The 19,726-nt window shown below is 45.5% G+C and overlaps 1 long non-coding RNA gene across 18 annotated transcripts; it reads right to left on the bottom strand.

Annotated features, from left to right (window-relative positions):
• Nucleotides 1–13,730: 13,730 nt before the first annotated feature.
• Nucleotides 13,731–18,870, bottom strand: LOC120675360. Of its 18 annotated transcripts, XR_005675318.1 has the most exons (9): nt 17,700–18,844; nt 17,257–17,300; nt 16,911–16,983; nt 15,762–16,512; nt 15,327–15,438; nt 14,611–14,755; nt 14,317–14,376; nt 14,077–14,178; nt 13,731–13,976 (listed from the first exon to the last, which is right to left on the bottom strand). It is a non-coding gene; the product is annotated as an uncharacterized LOC120675360 (long non-coding RNA). The 18 variants fall into 18 exon arrangements; XR_005675310.1 differs by having other exon boundaries at nt 15,762–15,848; nt 16,212–16,276; nt 16,429–18,870; XR_005675316.1 differs by having other exon boundaries at nt 15,327–15,429; nt 15,762–15,848; nt 16,212–16,276; nt 16,429–18,870.
• Nucleotides 18,871–19,726: the final 856 nt, after the last annotated feature.

Here is a 19,726-nt window from a genome sequence, read left to right as displayed (position 1 = left end):
AATAATTAGAGATGTAAAACTCGCATTACTACAAAAACTTGCACGTGATAGATTAGGACAGCCAATTCAGGTATGCGAGATTGTTACGCGCGGTTAGTTAGCCGTGCCCAACACTCCGACTCCGACGTAAGATTCAGTATGCTCGGCATGCACAGGCAGCAAGTGGCACACTGCTCGATCGACATTGATAAATAGACGTTGGCGCGGGGAAGACGAAGAGAGGAGCTAGCTGTGGTGTGATGCGAGCAAGGCAGGATGGGGAATTGCCCGCCGTTGCCGTGTCCGCCCCCCTGCCCCGACGTGTCGCTCCAGGAAATTTGCGCCAACAACAACTGCCACGGCTGCTGCATTTTCCACTGCAACGACTCCAACCCCGGCGTGCCGCCCGAGGCGGACTTCCCGCCGGTGCAGCTACGGCAGCTTCCGCACCTTCCTCCCCCACGACCAGGCTCGGCACGGAACGGGGCCACGGCGGCGCACGGCACCGGCGGCGTGGCGCAGGACGACGTGCCAGCTGCAGCCAACGGGTATCGGTTCCAGCCGTCGCCGTGGCGCGCCGCCGCGTCAGGCTCGGTTGCGACGGAGCGCGCCAGCGCCAGCGGCGTGGCAGTGGCATCGCCACCAGGCGTGCCTGGCAACGGAGGTCGAGAGGTGCCGTCGGTGTCGCGGCTCGCATCATGGACGGGCGGCGGCGTGCGGGCGCCGCCGCTGTCCCGGCGCACTGAGTCGGGCTCGCCCGGGACGGCGTGGGCCACCAGCTGCCGCGACGACGACGCCGGCGCGGCGGCGCCGCTGGCCGTGACAGGCAACGGAGATCGACTGGTGCCGCAGCTGTCGCGGTGGCCTGGCCCTGGGTCGTCGGGCTTCGACGAGATGGGATTCACCTGGCACGATGGCAGCGTCGTACCACGCCACGGAGAAGGACGGGCGGCGCCGCCTCCGTCCCGGCGCACCGAGTCGTGCTTGGCCGAGACAACGTGGGCCACTGGCCGGGATGCCGGCGCCGCCGAGGCGCTCGACATGGCCGGCGCGGTCACGATGGAGTCAGGCCAAGACATCGGCACGCAGCAGGGTGATAGTTCGCCACCGGCACCGCAATGGCGGTTGCTTTTGGCATCGTCATCTTTCTCAGCTGGTCGGGTTTCCCCTGCAGAGTCCCGCCGGAGGTTTCCACAAGCCAGTGGGACCGAAGACACGACGTAGGACGTAGCAGGAGCTTGTTCTTAACACGCCTACTAGGATTTTTGTTTCAGTTTGTACCTGATGGAGTGTAGGTTATGGTGTGGTCATGTATGATTTTTGATACACGTAATAAGAGATTTGCGATTGGGAAAATTGGTCTCATACCATCAAAAGATCGCCGTTTCCGCGAAATACCATTAAAAGACCTCCGTCCCGTAAAATAGCATCGAAAGAGTCCACGTTACCCCGAACTACCATTCCATCGCGTGTTCCGCTAACTTGTCCGTCGCGAGCTCCTTCTTCCTCCTCGCTGCCCCATCATCCCCTCCCTTCCTCCTCTCTCAGCAGCAGGGCAAGAAGGCGACGCCCGAGCCGCCGCTGCCGCCTCCAGCTCCTCCCTTCTCCTCCCTGGCTCCCCCCACGACGGCACAGGGGCGGCGAGCACCGGCGCGGGGCTAGCGGGCAAAGACGCCGCGGCCACCGGCCTCGGTGAGCCCCGGCGCGAGGGCAGTAGGGCGCGGCCGCGGCTGGCCTCGGTGAGCCCGAGCGCGAGGACCACCCATCTCGACGAGCCCGGGCACGGGGGCTAGAGGGCACGACGGCCGCCGGCCTCGGCGAGCCCCAGCGGGGGGCAGTAGGGCGCGGCCGTGGCCGGCATCGGCGAGTCCCGGCACGGGGCCCGCCGGCCTCGGCGATCCCGAGCGAGGGGGCAGTCGGATGCGGCGGTGGCCGGCCTTGGTACAGGATCTGGCGGGCCCATGGCGTGGCCAGGCCCCGGTGCCCGATGGCCCGAGCACAGGAGAAAGTGGGTACGGGGCAGCCGGCCCCGGCGCAGGAGGTGGCGAGCACGGGGTGGCTGGCAGCGACGCGGGAGATGGCTAGGCCAAGGGCGGCGAGGTAGGTCGGCGCTGGAGCGGCAAGCGTGGGGGTGGCCTGCCCTGGTGAGCCGTGACGCATGGGGCGGGCGCGGCCAGCCCCAGCGAGCACCGGCATGGGGTCAGGTGGGCACATCGGCGACGCAAGCAGGGGCGGCCGGTGGGTGTGGTTCCGAGCGGCAGCTGACGAGCAGGGCGGGGGCGTGGCTCTAGGGCCCGGCGGGCTTCGGGGGCAGGACGGGGAGCGGGAGGAGGACGCCGCCGGTGAAAAGCGCGTCCGCGCAGAACGGAGAGGCAGCGGGGTCGGGGTGGAGCAGCACGCTTGTCTGATGGCGAGCTTGCCGCCGCACCGCCCTGTTCACGCCGCCCGCAGGTCCACCCGAGCCTCTTCACCAAGGCCGTCCTCGCTGCGTCCAGCGCCAAGGTCATCATCGGCGAGGGGGAGCGCGTGGAGGTGCGGGACGGCTGCGCCGCCGGCGTCGCGATGAAGGGGCGCGACGGCATGGTGGACGCCGACGTCGTGGTGCCCGCGCTCGGCCCATGGTGCGTGGGCAGCTGGCGGCAGAGGCTGTGGGCACGGCCGGCCCGCTGGTGGAGTGCGGGAGCGGCGGGCTGGAGGAGTTGGAGCCCACATGTAGCGAAAATGGCCTCTCATACCATATTTCAATATAATGTTTTAGTGATTGATATACACAACACAACACTTGGACTAATATGATTATTAAGATGACCATTCTCAGGCTTTTAGGTTTAAGTGATGACAAAGAGAAGATAGGCGTAGCAAGGCCCGAAGGGCCGCCCCCTACGCCTCTTCAGTCCAAGGGACAAGAATTGAAGAGACCGTGAAGAAATCCAAGTCGAAAAGATCAAGACGAAGCAAATTTGCTATCACCGGTTAAACCGATAATGAGCAAATTTGTACTCATTGGTGCAATGAACCTGGCACCGGATTAACCGACGATGAGTGTTTTACACTCACCGGTGTAACAGACTTGGAGGTAGAAGAAACAACAGAAGTTTTACAAGCCCCGGTTAAACCGACGATCAAGGCACAGTGAGCGTCGGTGCAGTTGTCCAGAGACTCTATTTTTCGGGGGTTTCTGAGATTACATACACCGGTTGAACCGATGTTAGTTTTAAGAGCGTCGGTCGATTGATCAAGTAGCTGTTGGAGCAGTAACGGCTAGTTGCTGGGAAAATACACTCACCGGTTAAACCGGTGATGACAAAAACAGGAGCGTCGATTTAACCGGCGTTAAGTGATTTCGTCAGCCTTTTTCCCAACGGCTAGTTTGGAGGGTTGGGCTATATATATGCCACCCCACGGCTCATTTGAGGGTGCTGGAGACCAAGAAAGTATACAAGAGCCAAAGATCATCTCCAACGACCATAGAGCTTCATTGTACATCATATAGGCTTAAGCACACTTGTGAGAGTGCTTAGTGCTTGTAATAGGGATTAGTTCTTACGAGAGCTCCCTTGAGAGAAGTCTTGCTGTGGCAAGGAATACTTGTGATCCGTCGTGTGACCCTCCGACTTGGTGTGGAGTGGCAACGACACTTTGTGCGGGGGAAGAGGAGACCCCCTCCTTGGTGGAGAAGCTCCGTAGTGGATTTCGGCCGGGTGACCGAGAGAGACGGTGGCGGTGCACTAGACTCGGTGTCTTGTGCACACTTGCCTTTGCTTGCCGGCATCGCCTTGGTGGCGTAGTGCAAAACGGTGATCGGAAGAGCCTCGGTGTCCCGTGGACGTAGGCGTTTGTGCCGAACCACGTTACATGACCGTGTCTACTCGGGAGTTTGCATCACTCTTGCACTTACCTCTTTACTTACTGTATTATGTTTCCGCATTTACTCTATCTTGCGTACCTTTACTTTCCTAATTGGTTTGATTAGGATTGGCTAGGTTGCAAGTCTTTTAGGGGTAAGTAGAGAGTAGCATAGATAAACCTTAGTCATAACTAGCATGTGTAGAACGTGTTAGGTTTATCTTATGCAAATAGATTGAGCCCTGGATAGAAAGCGATTAGCGACCCTATTCACTCCCTCCCCCTCTAGGGTCGGACACCTCGGTGATCCTTACACCACCGAGGCGCGCGCTCGGTCGTCGGCGGGACGGGCGGAGGGGGCGACGAGCGGCAGGCGGCGGTTGGCGCGGAGGTGGCGTGGCGCGATGCGGGTGGAGGAGGAGAGCAGAGGAAGGGAGACGGTGGGGCGGAGCTTGTGCGCCGGCAGGAGAGCGACGTCGGCCATGGCCACGGCGAGGGAGCGGAGGGACATGGTGGTGGCGATGGCGAGGAGAGGGAGGGAGACTGCACAGGATCTCGGTGCGGGAGGGAGGAGCAGAAGGGAAAAGGAACGGAGGAAGAAGACGCTCGTAACGGAGAAGTAGCGAAAAATGTGACAGAGTGCGATTTTCGGTAATGTTTGCAACATTGAGTGGTATTTTCCGGGGGCTGATGCTTTCAGTGGTATTTTACGAAAGTCGCGATCTTTCAGTGCTATGAGACCAATTTTCCCTTTGCGATTTGTCAGCAGGTGTCTGAGATGTGGTTCCATCGATTAATTATGAACGCAGGCAAGCCATTTCTTCTTCGTTTAGCTTGATACTGCTCTAGTGCTCTACTTCTCGGCACAGAGCTGCCATCTGCCCAATCGCTTATCTCCTCCTGGCGGCTCCCCAACGTGTCCTAGACTCCTAGTCCTACCTTTGCTATGGAACTAGGGTTGCAAGTCCCACCTTTTTTTGGGTCATTGGGTTGACCCAAAACTTGATAAAATGAACTAGAATAGCATAGGTAATTAATTTTGGAGAGCAAAATAAACTAAAATAAGAAACCCGAAAAACACCAATGTGTATCCACTTGCATCTATCTCTATATAGAAACTGGTGACGCCGTTTCCAGAAAGAAAAAAGAAAAAGCACCCTCGCCTGCCCGTGCGCTCGCCCACAATCGACGCTGTGCCATGCAGCCCCGCGTGCTACTGGGGAGGGGGGAGGTGGCGGCCGGGAGGCGGTGGTGGGGGAGAGGAGGCGAGGGAGGGATGTGGTGGCGTTGAGGTGCAGCAGGGAGGGAAGGTGCGGTTCAGACTGAGGAGAAGCGGGGGACTGGAGAAGCGCGAGGGGATATAGAGAGGAAAAGATCCTGCGCTTCAGCTAGTGAGAGGACAGGATGCAAAAAAAAATCATGTTCTTATCACCATTGGGTCGTGTACTACGAACTGGCGGTAATGCCAATCGAATCTATCACCACTCGGTCGTATTACGAACCGACGTTGATTTTCATTATCACTGTCGGTTTCAAAGGCTATTCAGTTCAAACCTGCAGTGATGGGCGTTTGCAATAGCAGTTTCTACAGTAGTGCCACAATACTCATGCCACCAAGCCAGTGAGAAGTCGTGGGCCAATGGATCCTATATTTTTTTCAGGCATTCAATAAATAAAAAATGTGTGCCAAATAAATTAAAAATCCTCTAGGAAAAACATCAATTGAAATCTCATGTGCCCAAAATGTAAAGAGATCTCTGCAGCTCATATTACGGTCGGTAACGTTCCTTCACAAGCACGGAAACCAAACCAAAGGAACAAATTGGCACGACTATGTAAACCAGTCTAACCAGTTTCAATGACTTTATCATAATGTAAATTTGACTTCACAGTGTAGCTCTCTTTGAGACAATCGAAATGTATATATAGAACATTTGATTTCGAGTCCGGTAAGAAAGTTATGACTTCGGGGAGACTTTGACCTAGAAAAAATAGTGACGCTCAGCCTGCAGCTCGTCAGCAGTCAATAAAATGTGAGTTCTACCTGTTTTGTTTCAGTTTCGTTTCGTATTTGTGTGCTGAACCAATTGCAAAATGTAGGTTGTGATTCACTGCACCCAGAATTCTGCTAATAGTTCAAAGAGCAACAAAAGGCTTAAACTTCTAATAACAATTTAGGAGGATCAGGATGCCTAAATTTGCAACTTGCGATGAAACCAACAAAAAAGATGAAGCTGCCACAACTGTGTACGGAGCTGAGGACTAGATCTAATATTTTTTTTTTGTCGTGGTTGACATAGAGGCCCATTTGATTCAATCACTCTGTTCGGCTTATTCGAATATGTGTACAGAGCTGACGACTAGATCTAATATGTGTGACCCCTCACGTATACGTATAGGCTTATTCGAATGTGTGTGTGATGCTTGAACTTTAGGCTTATTGAAATAATTTTTATTGATTGGCATTATATGAGGTTTATTACTATGCATACAATGGACAAAGTGTATTATGTGCACTGGACATGTCTTTAAGGCCGGGGGGGGGGGGGTTAATCTTCACAAAGTTTAAGGTTAGAAGTACACCGTTTAGGAGCTTAAGAGGTTAATCTACACCTCTTTAAGTGTATGAGAGGGCAATCTAGACTTTTTCCCCGATTTTATAAGGCGGTCAGACTGGTTTTAGGTGTCTAATCAGAGTTAGGAGTTGTATTTTATCATGAATATGTTAGGATTTCGATATAAAGGCAACATCTAATTAAGAGTATCCAGTCAAAATAAATCAATCTATTACTTTTTACCTTTTATCTTTCTCAAACCCTAACTATCTCCATCCCAACATGCTCTTCTTCATTCGTCTCTAAAGTATTTGAAGATGTTCTAGGTGATCCGCTGATTCTGGAACAACCCAAGGCACACTTGTCCCCACAGAATTTCTTCCCAGGCGAGCGTTCGTTGGATCCTCATCGAGCTCCCATACAAAATCGGCTTGACCAGCTTACCAAACCGGTCTGATCAATTTGCGCAGAGGAGCTGTGAGGTGCGCGTTGCACGCATGGTGCTTGGTATTTGACATGGTATGTTTTCGCGTCAACAGAAAAAAAAAAATGCAACTCAAGTTTGCTCAAATGATCCGTCGACCATATCGATCGAGCATCCAATTCTTAAATTCTTGGCCAAACTAGACAAGGACCCATCGGAGGAATCAATGCTTAGATATCTCTACGAACACAAAAGCCTAACTGTGGCAGCATAGTTATCGGCCCGACAAACCAATATGCACTGTCGCCCGCATTTGTTTCAAACTTTGACCAAACATTGGCTCAGGGAACCAGGCACAAAAAGAGCTGACGCCATTGCTGTGCCGTAAGCATGTAATTGCTCGTCATCTTAGGTCTGCATGTCTGATATACATCTGGTTGCATTGCTTGAACAATAGATGGAGCTTATTATTAAGGTTATAAGCGGATTAGTAAATTACTAGCCCATCAACCTATGCTGCCGCACGGGCTAGCATCTTTAAAGAGATAATATAAACATTAGAATTTTTTGTTAAACTTGGAGCCAACACACTACTACGAAAATGACTTGCAGGAGTGGATGAAAAACCATTTGTAGAGGCGGGTGCGGTACCCGCCCCTGCTTCTCGCAGAAAAAAATACTGGGCGGACGAGTATGTCCAATAATAGTTTCTAATATTCTTCATATACTCAATATGGTTGTACACATGTATATATAAGTCATCCAGCCCAAATGACATGTCGCCATCGCATGTTGGAAGTTATGTGCCTTGCGTACAGTGGGCACTGGAAAATAAGACGGAAACATTATTCTCTGTGTTTGGCATCTGGTCAGGTCTTATGTCGCCATGTGATGTCGATCTTCTGATCCAGTTTTGTCTGTATTGCTCAATACATGCCAATGCAATACGATAAAAAAGAATAATGTAGTAGTGAAAGAAATTAAAACGAAAAGTAACAGAAGGATCTAGCGTGTACAGAAGGATAGATGCGGCATATATGGTTGTGGCTTACATGAGAACGCAGGCCATTTATATAAGGGGTAGTGAAGTTAGTAAGGAGATTGACTAAGATTATCGTTTGTTCTTCGAGTACTCGGATATTAGCACAGTTTGAGGTCGGCTCCAGTAGGCTCTTTTGGCTAGTCTTCTTACAAGTGGCCAATGGTTTTTAGATATTTGATGAGATAGCATACTTGTAGGGAATATGGTTTGCATGAATTATAGTGTTGGTGGTGTGATAAAATTATGGGGAAAATGCAAATGATACTAGAAAACCTATTGGTCACTCGAGAGAAAAAAAACTAATAAGAGCACTAGAAATCTGTTGTGCAGTAAAAAATATTGGAAAGATAGCTTACATATCCTGTAGTGCTTCATGTTGAAAAAAATGTGTAACGATGATATACTGGAATTTATTTTGTCAAAACGTAAGTCATGTGATCCACAATGCATATAGGAAAAAGAGGATGATCGAAACCTAGTTGATTTGGAAAATATAGTTGTAGGTAGTGAAGTTGATGGTTGGATTTGTTATCAAAGATGTCAAGTTGAAGGGACGGGTAACACGTCCGCCCCTAAAGGGTCATGCTATGACCCACCCCTACACTCTACAAATCCATATCCAGAAAATAAAAATTTAAAAAATTAAAAACAACAAAGTAAAAAGAAAAATATTCCAGCTAACCATCCACCACCACTAGCCTTATAGTGTTGAGCTACTACATTTTTTTTGACGAAATACACACTTGCATCTCTTGGGATTCAAACTGATATGCCTTCTAGTAGATAGTCAAGCTTATTATCTTTAATCCAACGACAGCCCATGAACCAGCCCACCATCCATAATTCGTTTCGCGTCAAGCAAAAATCAGCAGGCAAGCAGCAGTTAGGCCCTCGGTGGATAGATTCTTTTCTTTCTCTTTCTATTCAATTTGATGGACATATTCTTTTCTTTCTCTTTCTATTCCATTTTTCTTTTAGACAACTTTCTTCAAATGCACTTCCACTAATTCATCAAATGTGTAGATATGTCCTTTCAACAATTTGAAATGGTTAATCAATGTTTTTCTATAATCTAATTCAACATTTACTACAAACTAATTCACCATTTTATACGAAAATGTTGAAACAATGTACTAAAATGTTAAACTAGTTGATCCAAAATGTTGACTTTTAAAATATAATAAAAATATATTCATATTGGATCTCATTATGTTGGATTAATTCTTAAGAATACAGTGGTTTAAACGGATTCAAAATTGATTGCACCATTTATGAGAAAAATGTATTTGAAGTTCCAAATCCAAAAGCCACCCACACCTACCAGAATGCAACACGTGTTTAGAAACTTCCTCAACCGCACCAACTGTGGACCCTGCTGCTGCTCTCTCTCTCTGGCGGTGTTGAAACATGTGCTTAAAATCAGACGATGGAAAAGATTGGCACCCATTTCAAACATTAGAGGATCGGTCGCGCCTGGACGTAGGACGGGGCCATTATTTGGCGATCGTGCGCCGCGGCAGTATTGGGGCGAACGAGCGTCGCAGCTAGGAAGCAGCGCTTGTGCACTACGGAGTAGTAGTTGTAGTAGCGAATACGACTTGTCTTGGTGGAAACAACACTCTGTCACTGCTAATTAATTAATTCATCTCTAGTTCCATGCTCAGACTTCTACTCTGCCTTCTACTTTATTTTTTTCTCTTTCGGGACAACAGTTGTGTGGGTGAGTGAATAGGCGGGGGGTTTCACATCCATATGCATGTAGAACTAGTAAGACTGAGAAATAAAAATAAAAATAAAAAGACAATAAGAGTTAATAAAAAATAATATGTGAAATAATTCTTTAGTGTCACAATACAGGAGGATAAATAAAAAAATAGATTGGCTATCGTTCTAGAGCGTAGAATAAAAAAGAACTGATTGCACATCCCTGTTGTTCATCCAATATCATTATCTTTTTTAACCATAAATATATTTTCAAACTTCCTACTAATATATTTTCAAACTTTCTACACCGTAATCTACAACTTTGTAAATACAAAACTTAGTACACAAAATTTCAGAACTTCTACAATTAAATTTAAAAATCTATACTACCAGATACAAAACTTTATACATGGATATTTGAAACTATTTACAAATAGATATAGAACTTTTTACATAAAAACTTTCTACTGAAATAAAAATTAACACTAAGTTCAATAAGTTTGGACTTTTCAAATAAAATTTAGTAAAATAAACTCTGAACTTTGGAGCGTAAAATAGAAAACTTCCTACTAGCATGTTATAAACTTTGTACTCTCGTGAATACAATTTTACTCTTCAAAAAATTTGAAACTTTGTGATAAAACATTTTTGTACTTTTACATATAATACTCATAATTAAAAAAATTTGCATTCCCATATTGGGAACTTTATCCTAGCCTATCATAAATTTTGTATCTCTCTGTTCTAAAATCTTATCTGAAAAAAGTTACAGCCTTGAACATTAGAACATATGAACTTTAGAAATATAACATTACTAATTTTGTACTCCGAACTCTAAAACTTTGTAATTACAATAAAATTAGCATATGAATTTAAGGACTTCATACCATTGTATTTTAAAACACATATATACAGAATTGTTTTCACAGCAATCAATCTGCCTTGATCTCACCTGAATGCTTATGAAGTGTTGTGGTCCAAAGTCTTATTTCAGAGCTATCAATGAACCTTGGCCTGACCTGTGCAAAATAGGAGTTTAGTAAGCATTTTATTAATGTGGACACATCATGGTCACAAAAGTCACAAAAATGAATTCACCATGGTTTAGTAAAAAAACTACTATGCAAATGTCTTGGCAAAATTGCGAAAATACCAGGACTTAAAAGGATTAGTTTATTTTCTAGTGGAGAGTGCTAGGCACAGCAAGGTAGTACCTTCAAAAACAAAAAGTATTCATAAACTTTGTGTTGTTACATCATAAAAAAAATTTACTCCTAGATACAGAACTTTGTGCTTCAAAATCATGAACTTTTTAATTATAAACTTTGCATTCTGAAGTTAAAAACTTTGTACTAGCCTATTATAAACTTTTAAATCTTACATAAATTTTTTTAACTTATATATAGTATCTCAACTCTCATATTGCACTTCAAAACCTTTGTACTGGAATGTTGCAAACTTACAAATTATAAATATAGAACTTTAGTCTAGCATTCAAATTATGGGTATAAAGTAAAGAATTTTAGCCCCGACACAAACTTTGTACCACCATGTTTAGAAATTCTTACTCTTACATCTAGAACTTTATAGTCACATATCCAATACTTTGTTCTCATATGTCCAATATTTTCTTGTAAAGTTTGTACACCTCTAGGTTCCAAATGATATGAAGGGAACATTGCACAACGAATACAAAATTCTTAAAAACTTATACACCAAAAAAACTTTATGCATCCACAACCTTAAAAAAATAACAAAAATAGAATTACATTGACAACTTTCTACATTCCCGGCCTTCTAATCACCAAACTCTGTGCATATTGGACCTTTGTACTAGCACAATTCAAACATTGTACTCTTACATATAAACCTTTTGTTCTAATCTTTACATTTTATATTAAGAGGATTACTACTTGCACATTTCAAAACATTGTACTTCTGGATAAAAAAAATTTTTGTAACTCCAAACTTTGCACTATGAATATATGTAACTATGTACTTCCAGATTGTAAAATATGCATTCCACGCTGCAAAAATTTACGTTTGACTTTTAAAGCTCTACAAATGGCGCTGGATAGTAGAATCTTGAAAGCTTTTGACTCTTATATGGAAAACTTTTATAGAATACCTAACTTCGAATGCACATATTTGAAAACATAATACATATTCATATTTGTGAAAAAAAACTATGGAGCATATAAACATCGCATGTCCAAACTTATAAAGTTTCATTCTAAAACTCGAAACTGACTACTTGAAAACTTTGAACACAACTACTGAGAACTTTCAGATCATGTATATGAAAAATTTGGAAGTGCGGCGTACGCCCATGATGCAGGGGACCGAAGTGCGACGGAGCTCGGCGCGGCTGCCTCCTCGACTTCGGCATACCCTCCCAAGGGACCGAAGCGCGGCAGAGCTAGACGCGGCTGCCTCCTCGTCTCCGGTGTACTGCCCCACGTAGCAGGCAAAACGGAGGCGCAGCGAGCTCGGTGCAGGTTCCGCTTACTTCTCGTGCATACTCCGTCTCGGCGCGGATGAATCGCACGGCAAGCGCGGCGCGTGACGTCGAGATCAATGCGGGTCTCCATCGATTCGCCGCCTTGTGTCCCTCAAATCCGGCGATTGGATCCCCTTCGCCTGCACCTCAAGGCTAAAGAAAGGGGAAAGAGGAATAAAACAAAACAGGTCTGGAATTTTCGAAAATGACGGTGGAATTCGAAACGGTAGAAACTAGGAAGCCAACCACCGTCTCCATCTCTAAGCAGTAGAAACACATGGCTGCCGTTCACTGCAATCGCTTGTGGCGCGCGCTCTATAAGAAATCTAATAGGAACCGCGCGTCGGCCTCACCGATCCACAACAATAAATTATTGTGATTCCTTTAGTAATAAATATGCGTCTCTAATAAGAAGGGGGCACCATTCGCTGCAGCCGCTGGTGGCGCACGCGCGCTCTATAAGAAAAACGGACGTCCGATGTCCGGGTCTGGCATTGGACGGTACTATCAGTAACAAAACTTCCACTGCAACATATGCACTATGTTGCATGTAACATTGAGCAGCTCGCGAAACATTAAAGAACACCATATGTAACATCAAAAAAAGATTGATGCAACATCACAAAATCTCTTATTTTGAGTGTAAAGTTATAATCACATCTCACATGTGAAAATATTAATGTTTTAAATCACTGACTAAGACGTTTAGCGACATGGATGTCGTTACGGCGTTTAGCGGGCTATAGCCGACATTTAGCAGGCTATAGCCGGCTATAGCAGGCTAAATGCCATAGCGGCTGTCCTTTCTAGAAGCTATAGCGGTCTATAGCGGAAGGTATAGCCGGCTATTTAAAACTTTAGAAAATATCACAAAAAGTCATTGTTGAAACATCAAAAATTCATGTTGCAACATCTCAAAAATCGATTAAAAAACACAAATCATGGCTGCAACACCACAGGATCACGACTGCAACATGGCAAAAATCATGTTTGCAACATCTGGATAGGGCGATGGGCTTCAGGGAGGAGGAAAGCTGGACGGCGACAGGCTTCGGGGGCGTGGCAGCGATAGGCTTCAAGGCAGAGAGTGCATGGCCACGTCGTCCCCCGTTGGCCCCAATGGCAGCCGCGCCACCACCTCCCGCAGGACGTCGTGCCCCCGCTGACCGGACCTCCCGCACGGCAGCCGCGCCGCCACCTCCCCGCGGGGGAGCTTGCGTTGCCGGGAAGGTCACCACCGGGGGAGCCCCGGAGCGCGGCCTCGCTGGTCCTCGCGGGAGGGGTGGCGGCGGTGCTTGGGCGTGGAGGAGCGGACGCCGGTGGCGGCCACGGTGAGCGGCGCGCGGGCGTAGGGCGCGCCCGGCGCTCGAGCCTGGCGGCGGACGGAGCGCGTATGAGAGAGGAAGGGCGAGAGAATTTTGTGGATGAGAATGAGTGGAGAGAGATGATGACGGGAAACGAATGGTTGAGAAAGCGTCCGATATTTTAGCTCCGTTCGGACGCTCGGATCTGAGCATTATCCTTAGAAAACGAGTACTTTGCGCGCCCTTGGCGCGCTATCATTGTGCATTTTTTTAATGATAATGATATATGGGAGATAATAAGTTTATTTACGGTAAGTATTATTGCGGGTTGGTATGATTTTTTCAGAACAATCTGTATTTTATGTAGATAATAGGATAATGATAAGATAGTATAATTTAATAATATGCACAATATTTTCATAGGCCGGCGAGTTCAGATGTAGATATCTAGCTATATACAAACTCATAGTTTTATAAACATTTCTATATGTTATTCACGCACCGCCAGATAGGCCACAACAGCGTAAAAATAGGAGATAAGTTGGGGTCTTGGAAATGATCTTGCTTTTTCCACTTGCTTCAGATGGGAAGGTCTCGATGTCTTGTCATACTTTTGGATGGGCTGCGAATTAAGAAGTCGGTATTAGTTTCCTTTTTAAAAAACGAAAAACAAAAAAGGGACTATAAGGTTGTAGAATGAATAAAAAGAAATGTATGCTAACCTGCATAATAGTAGACATCATTGGGGTCGTCCTCATCTGAAGTTTCTCCAGAGTATGCAAAGCCATGAAAGGTGGGTGGATTATTGATTCTTCTTTCATCTTCTACTTCATTTGTAATAAACATAAATAATAAATTTGATTAGCATGTCTAACTAAGCTATGGTATATATGGATATAGTCGGTCAGAGGGAAGTATATCTTTCTTTGTATTGTAGGAATTATGAAAAATGCACAACTAACCTTAAAATATAGCTCTATAGCATTGTCTGACCATGTCGGAGTCTTTTTGTTGTTCCCGTTCTACTAGGGAAGAGCCATAGTTGAAGTTATAAATATAATAACATACGTGGTAGTATTGCTATAAGGCTGACCACAGCGGAGGGAGCAAGAGCAAATTTGCTCCCTCCTCGTTTCCCACGCCCTCTCTGTCTACAGTGCCAAACAGTGCATCTACAGTGTCAAACAGTGTATTTGCTCCTTTCGCTGTGGATGGTCTAAGAGTGAAGTGCTAGAAGCTGTGATCTGTGCGCGTACCTTCATTGTGAGATGAATTACTGCAGATTGGCGCATATCTTGGCGCGCCCTTGCAGTCATTTTAGTAATATATGATATAATATCATTAGCTCTACAAAGTTACATCTCTAGTAAACAACCATCCATTATTGGCATCTCCTTAAAGCTGTAAGATAGATCAAGGAAAAGCGATGAGTATCAATGACAAAAAAAAACTAAAGGGAGCAAATAAACGCTTAAATTCTACAGTCTGAAATAGAAATATCACTGAGATTTATTACTAACTACAATTAATGTAGCAAACAAATAATTGCAGGAGCAGCTGCTTGTGACTACAATATTACAATTACAAACGGGAAAGCTTGTTATGACCAAAATATAATATAAATGGAAGCCATTATCAAGCCTTCTCTTCAATGCCAAGGGATGCAAACACCTAACAGAAGGATAGAAGGATATTACCTAATGCGTAGGGATGCAAGTTATATTTATTTTGGGTCATTGGGTCGACCCAAAACTTTGATAAAATAAACTAGGATGGCATTGTGCGTAATTAATTTAGGAGGATAAATGAACTAGGATGGCAATATGACATGCCATCGTAATTATTTAGTTGACCCATACAACACTATTGGGTACCCACTTGCATCCCTAATGCGACATGTGCTATATATTTTCAATGTGCAACTATATATTCTTAGCAACAAAGTATCTGTGAAATAATTGCTTTTATTTACCTCAAATTGAGGCATGCACGCATTTCCTCGCATGAGTCCCTAGACATTCCATTGTCATGACTATTTGATGAAGATTCAGATGTTACGAACAAAAGGGACCAAGCTGCATCGACTAAAGAAAATTTGGTTAGACATTATGGATGTTTATTAGTACAAAATTTTTCACCTTGAACTAAAGTTTAGTATATCATATAAATTACTAATCTATTGAAGCAACTAAATCTTGCAAATTCACATGATACTATAATGTTTATAGCATACTACAACCGATGAAGAGGGAATGCTTATGAAGATTCATAATCTGAACCAACATTGGTGTACTTTTTAACTGGTATTAACTTCATTCTTGTTCTACACTATTACTATAGAGCTTTGTTGGTGTAGCAGCAGCTAGAGGATGAGGTGCTATAGACAACAATCGGAAAGAGAATTTACCTTCTTGAATGTTTGGTGAATATTCAGTCATCTTGTAGTATAGTATCATTGAAAGAGCATTGTTGAAACAGGCTTCACGAACCTCACCTATGGAAAGACATTATCTCCAAAGTTGCAATTTGAACAGTTTCACAAATGAAAAGACAAGCAGCGAACAACTCAACAATGATCATAAATGGTCTAAAAAAACTCTGATAATAAGTCAGTTAATATATGCTAACCTATGTAATAGGCACGTATAAAAGGTCGATTATATTCGGCAATGGAACAAAAAATGCAACTGGTAGCATTTTCAATAGACATATGATTATCCAACCTTTTCATATATTATAGAATCCATGTTCCGATAAGTATGACAACATAATTCAACCCAATCTCCAATTTTAGTGAAGTTGCTAGAATACTATCTGAAAATATGGATTGATAGGATACTTCAACCGTAGAGATTACCTGAAAACAAAATTAGCATGGTCTATCCCCGAACCATCATATTTTTTAGGATCTAGCTGGCAATACTGCAGCATTGAGCATTGAAATAATCATTTGTACAGTAGTTTGTATAAACCATATTAAGCACAACACAAGAATGTAAAACATTGGTCTATTCTTCAGAAACCATGTTAATTTCAAAACAGAAATTATATTATAGGTACCGTAGAACAATCACCTGCAAAACACTTTGAGTAGCACAATCTGTAATGTCAGCAAGGGCCACTGTTGGCCTAGAATAATTTGCACGTAGATCGTCAACCTTTACGATTAGAAGAAACATGAGAACCATATGGTAGATGCAGTTTCAAGATTTACGTTATCATGAAAATTTCCTACCTTTTTCTAAATCTAGAAAAGTAATTTTATATTGTTATCATTTATTTACAATCAAAGGAGCTGCAGATCCACCAGATGCAGAAGTGGCTAACACAAGCTGCATTAAGAACAACAACTGACGACATAATTGACTTTTCAGAGTATTCATCTTTATTTGTTGAAAAAAAGAATATTCATCTTTGTTGGAAAACAGGGTAATTGGACAAATAAGCCAGAATTAAGACATCAAGAGTGAAGACAACCGTAGAAAAAGAACTGTTTTATATGGCAGGAATTCAGCAAATACAATTTATAATAGAAAGATACAAGAGTTGAAAATACTTTCTCAATCCTATAAAATGGTGCGAGATGGCTGTCAAAATAGTTCTTCTCATCAGCAGTTCGACTTCCCAGGCTAACCCAAAGCAGACAAAAGAGAAGGAATTAAATTCATAACAGCTTGATCAAACCAGACAGAAAGTTTACAACTGATTGGTAATTTACATATGAAGTCCTGTGTTCTGAATTATGCCAGTGCAATATATATCTGGGTATGCTTGCACATTGCATTATCAGGAGTTACAATAAGCATGTTAACCCGAGGAATAAATATTTACATATGTTGAACCCCAGACTTACATTGAGGCTCTGAATAAGGGGTAGTAGCTTTGAATTACCGGATCCTTACCACTTATTTATGTGCCATCAGTAGCACATCTGGAACCAAATTACCTATATCAGTAAAAGAACAAGCTCACTTCCGTGAAGTAACCTGTGAATGCATTTTGTTGCGACCGTACTTGAGTCAAATGTATTAGAGGTTGGGCCCTGGATACCTCATTATATGGATGGTTTCTAATTATAGTAGCACTTCTACCAAGTCAATTTCCACTTGGAAGCAGTTCCAAGTTTTTTTTTTTGCTAATTCCCTTTTCCTCCTAGCCAATAGGTGGTTAATTCTTTGGAAAAAATAACAATGGCATCAGACCTAGCAGATCTTCTTCTAAGAAAGTAAATGCCTAAGCAATAAGCATCACGTGGGACTAAATTTTATAAATTGGAGTCTAATAATGCTATGCATAAAAAAAGGAACACTCCTTACTACAAATGAACATGGAGCCAGTTGCGAACCTGCAATTCAGTCAGCTTGATCTTCTTGAGTTTTCTACATGAAAGCAATAATATGCATTGTGCAGTTTGCAATTCTTGAAAATGGATCTCTTAAAATGACAAACACAACACGCAAGACAAGAGGTATGAGGAAAAGCAAGAAAGCAAAACAAGAGATGGTCAGAGAACAATTGCTAGAACTGCGAATCTATGCTGTCATGGGGAAACGAAACAAGCGGGCAAGGACCAACGAACCTGCACAATAGCCATGAGGTGACGGAGCTCCTAGTCGAGTTGTGCCATGGCGAGCTACATGGCGACGCCTGCGCACGCGCTGCCGGCCTTGACCGCGATGAGGTACTGCAGAACATCGTCCTCCAGGGGCCACGAAGAGGAGCGCCTCCGTGGTGGCGTCCCAGAGCTGGATGACCCGGTCCGTAGCGTCGAAGGCGGCGGTGGCGGGGATCTCGCAAACAGAGGACCCGAGGAGGAGCCGGAGCCAGAGCAGGAGGGGACGTCCGGGGAGGGGAAGAGATGGTCATTGACGATGGAGGAGAGGAGGTTGTCGAAACCGGAGAGAGGATGCGGGTCATGTCGGCGGCGGCAGCAGCGTTCTTGGAGGTTGCGAGGGAGTCGAATATGTAGTGCGCTGCCGAGGGATACATAGGAGTAGAGGGACTCGGAGATGTAGAGCAGGGGGTGGACGGAGGCTGCACGCTGGCGCCAGGCCGTGGAGAGCAGGGGGCGGACGGAGGCTGTACGATGGCGCGAGGCCGAGGAGAGCGGGGGAGGAGAAGGGCGTGGCCGGAGGAGCGCTGGAACCAGCTTGCGGCATGGCCGGCGGGGCGGTTCTTGAGAGGGAGGCGCCGAGGAGGGAGGCGGCAGGCGGGACCGTTGCCAAGCCGTGCCGAGCTGCACCGCCAAGGTCCGCCGAGCTCCAGGCCGGAGACCTCGACCGCTGCCGATGAGATCCGCCGAGCTCGAGGCCAGACCGCCAGAGAGCTTGAACGCCGGCGCCGAGATCCGCTGAGGTCCAGGCTGGAGAGCTCGTGCGCCGCCGCCAAGATCCGCCAAGCTCCGCAGCGGCGGCGAGCAGGGAGGAGGGAGGGCGGATCGGCGCCGGGTAGGAGGGACCGCCGCAGCCTGGGGGGAGGTTTTGAAAAAATCTGCTCAATCCATGGAGGAAAGAAGGGAGTGGAATGTTACAGAGACAAGATATTTTCTTTAGGCGTACCACCTCCGCCAATGACAAGAACCGTTAAAATCGAATCAAACGGTGAAAATTTTTTACACTGTCGTGGCCTACCGGCTGGCCGCCGAGCAGTGCGTGAATAACATATAGAAAGATATTTTCTTTAGGCGTACCACCTCCGCCATTGACAAGAACCGTTAAAATCGAATCAAACGGTGAAAAATTTTTACGCTATCGTGGCCTACCTAGAGGTGGTAAAGGGTCATGGCCCTAGTGGTCTCTTCACAGCCCAATAAAGCCTTTAAATTATTTAATTCAAAATTATATAAGATTAGAGTCCGGTCCTTTTAGGGCCCGGCTCTTACATTTTCTAGTTCAAAATGTTGGGCCCTTTACCACCCCTAGCCTACCTGACTGGCCGCCGAGCGGTGTCTGAGTAACATATAGAAATATGTAACTAATTTTTTTTGCGGAAAATGGATAGAATTCCCGATTGCGTGCTGACTTTTGAGTTGCGATAGATTATGGATCGGCTTTGCCCTTGTTGCCTGCGTCATGTTGGGCCATGCATGCATATGGCCAGTTCACGAAAATATTAGCAAATATTAGCTGGGCTACCGTAAATAGGGATGGGTATACCTATACGGGATTATTTGAGCCACGCATAGGGCCGTGGCCTTATAGGCCCAAATTCGCCCCTGGTTCAAGTTTAGTTCATACTAGAACTCTGAGTGCGGCGTTGCCGCACCATTCAGAGTTGGCCAGCATATAGCGCTAGTGCGTGGATGAGCATCGACATGTACGCAAGTGATCAGTGTGAGGTTTTTCACTTTTTTAACAGGAACTGATAGAATAT

Source organism: Panicum virgatum, chromosome 2K (assembly GCF_016808335.1).
Source record: "Panicum virgatum strain AP13 chromosome 2K, P.virgatum_v5, whole genome shotgun sequence".
In the NCBI taxonomy this organism is placed as follows: Eukaryota; Viridiplantae; Streptophyta; class Magnoliopsida; order Poales; family Poaceae; genus Panicum; species Panicum virgatum.
The sequence above is the reverse complement of the archived record's forward strand: the minus strand, read 5'-3'. Positions and strand labels throughout refer to the sequence as shown.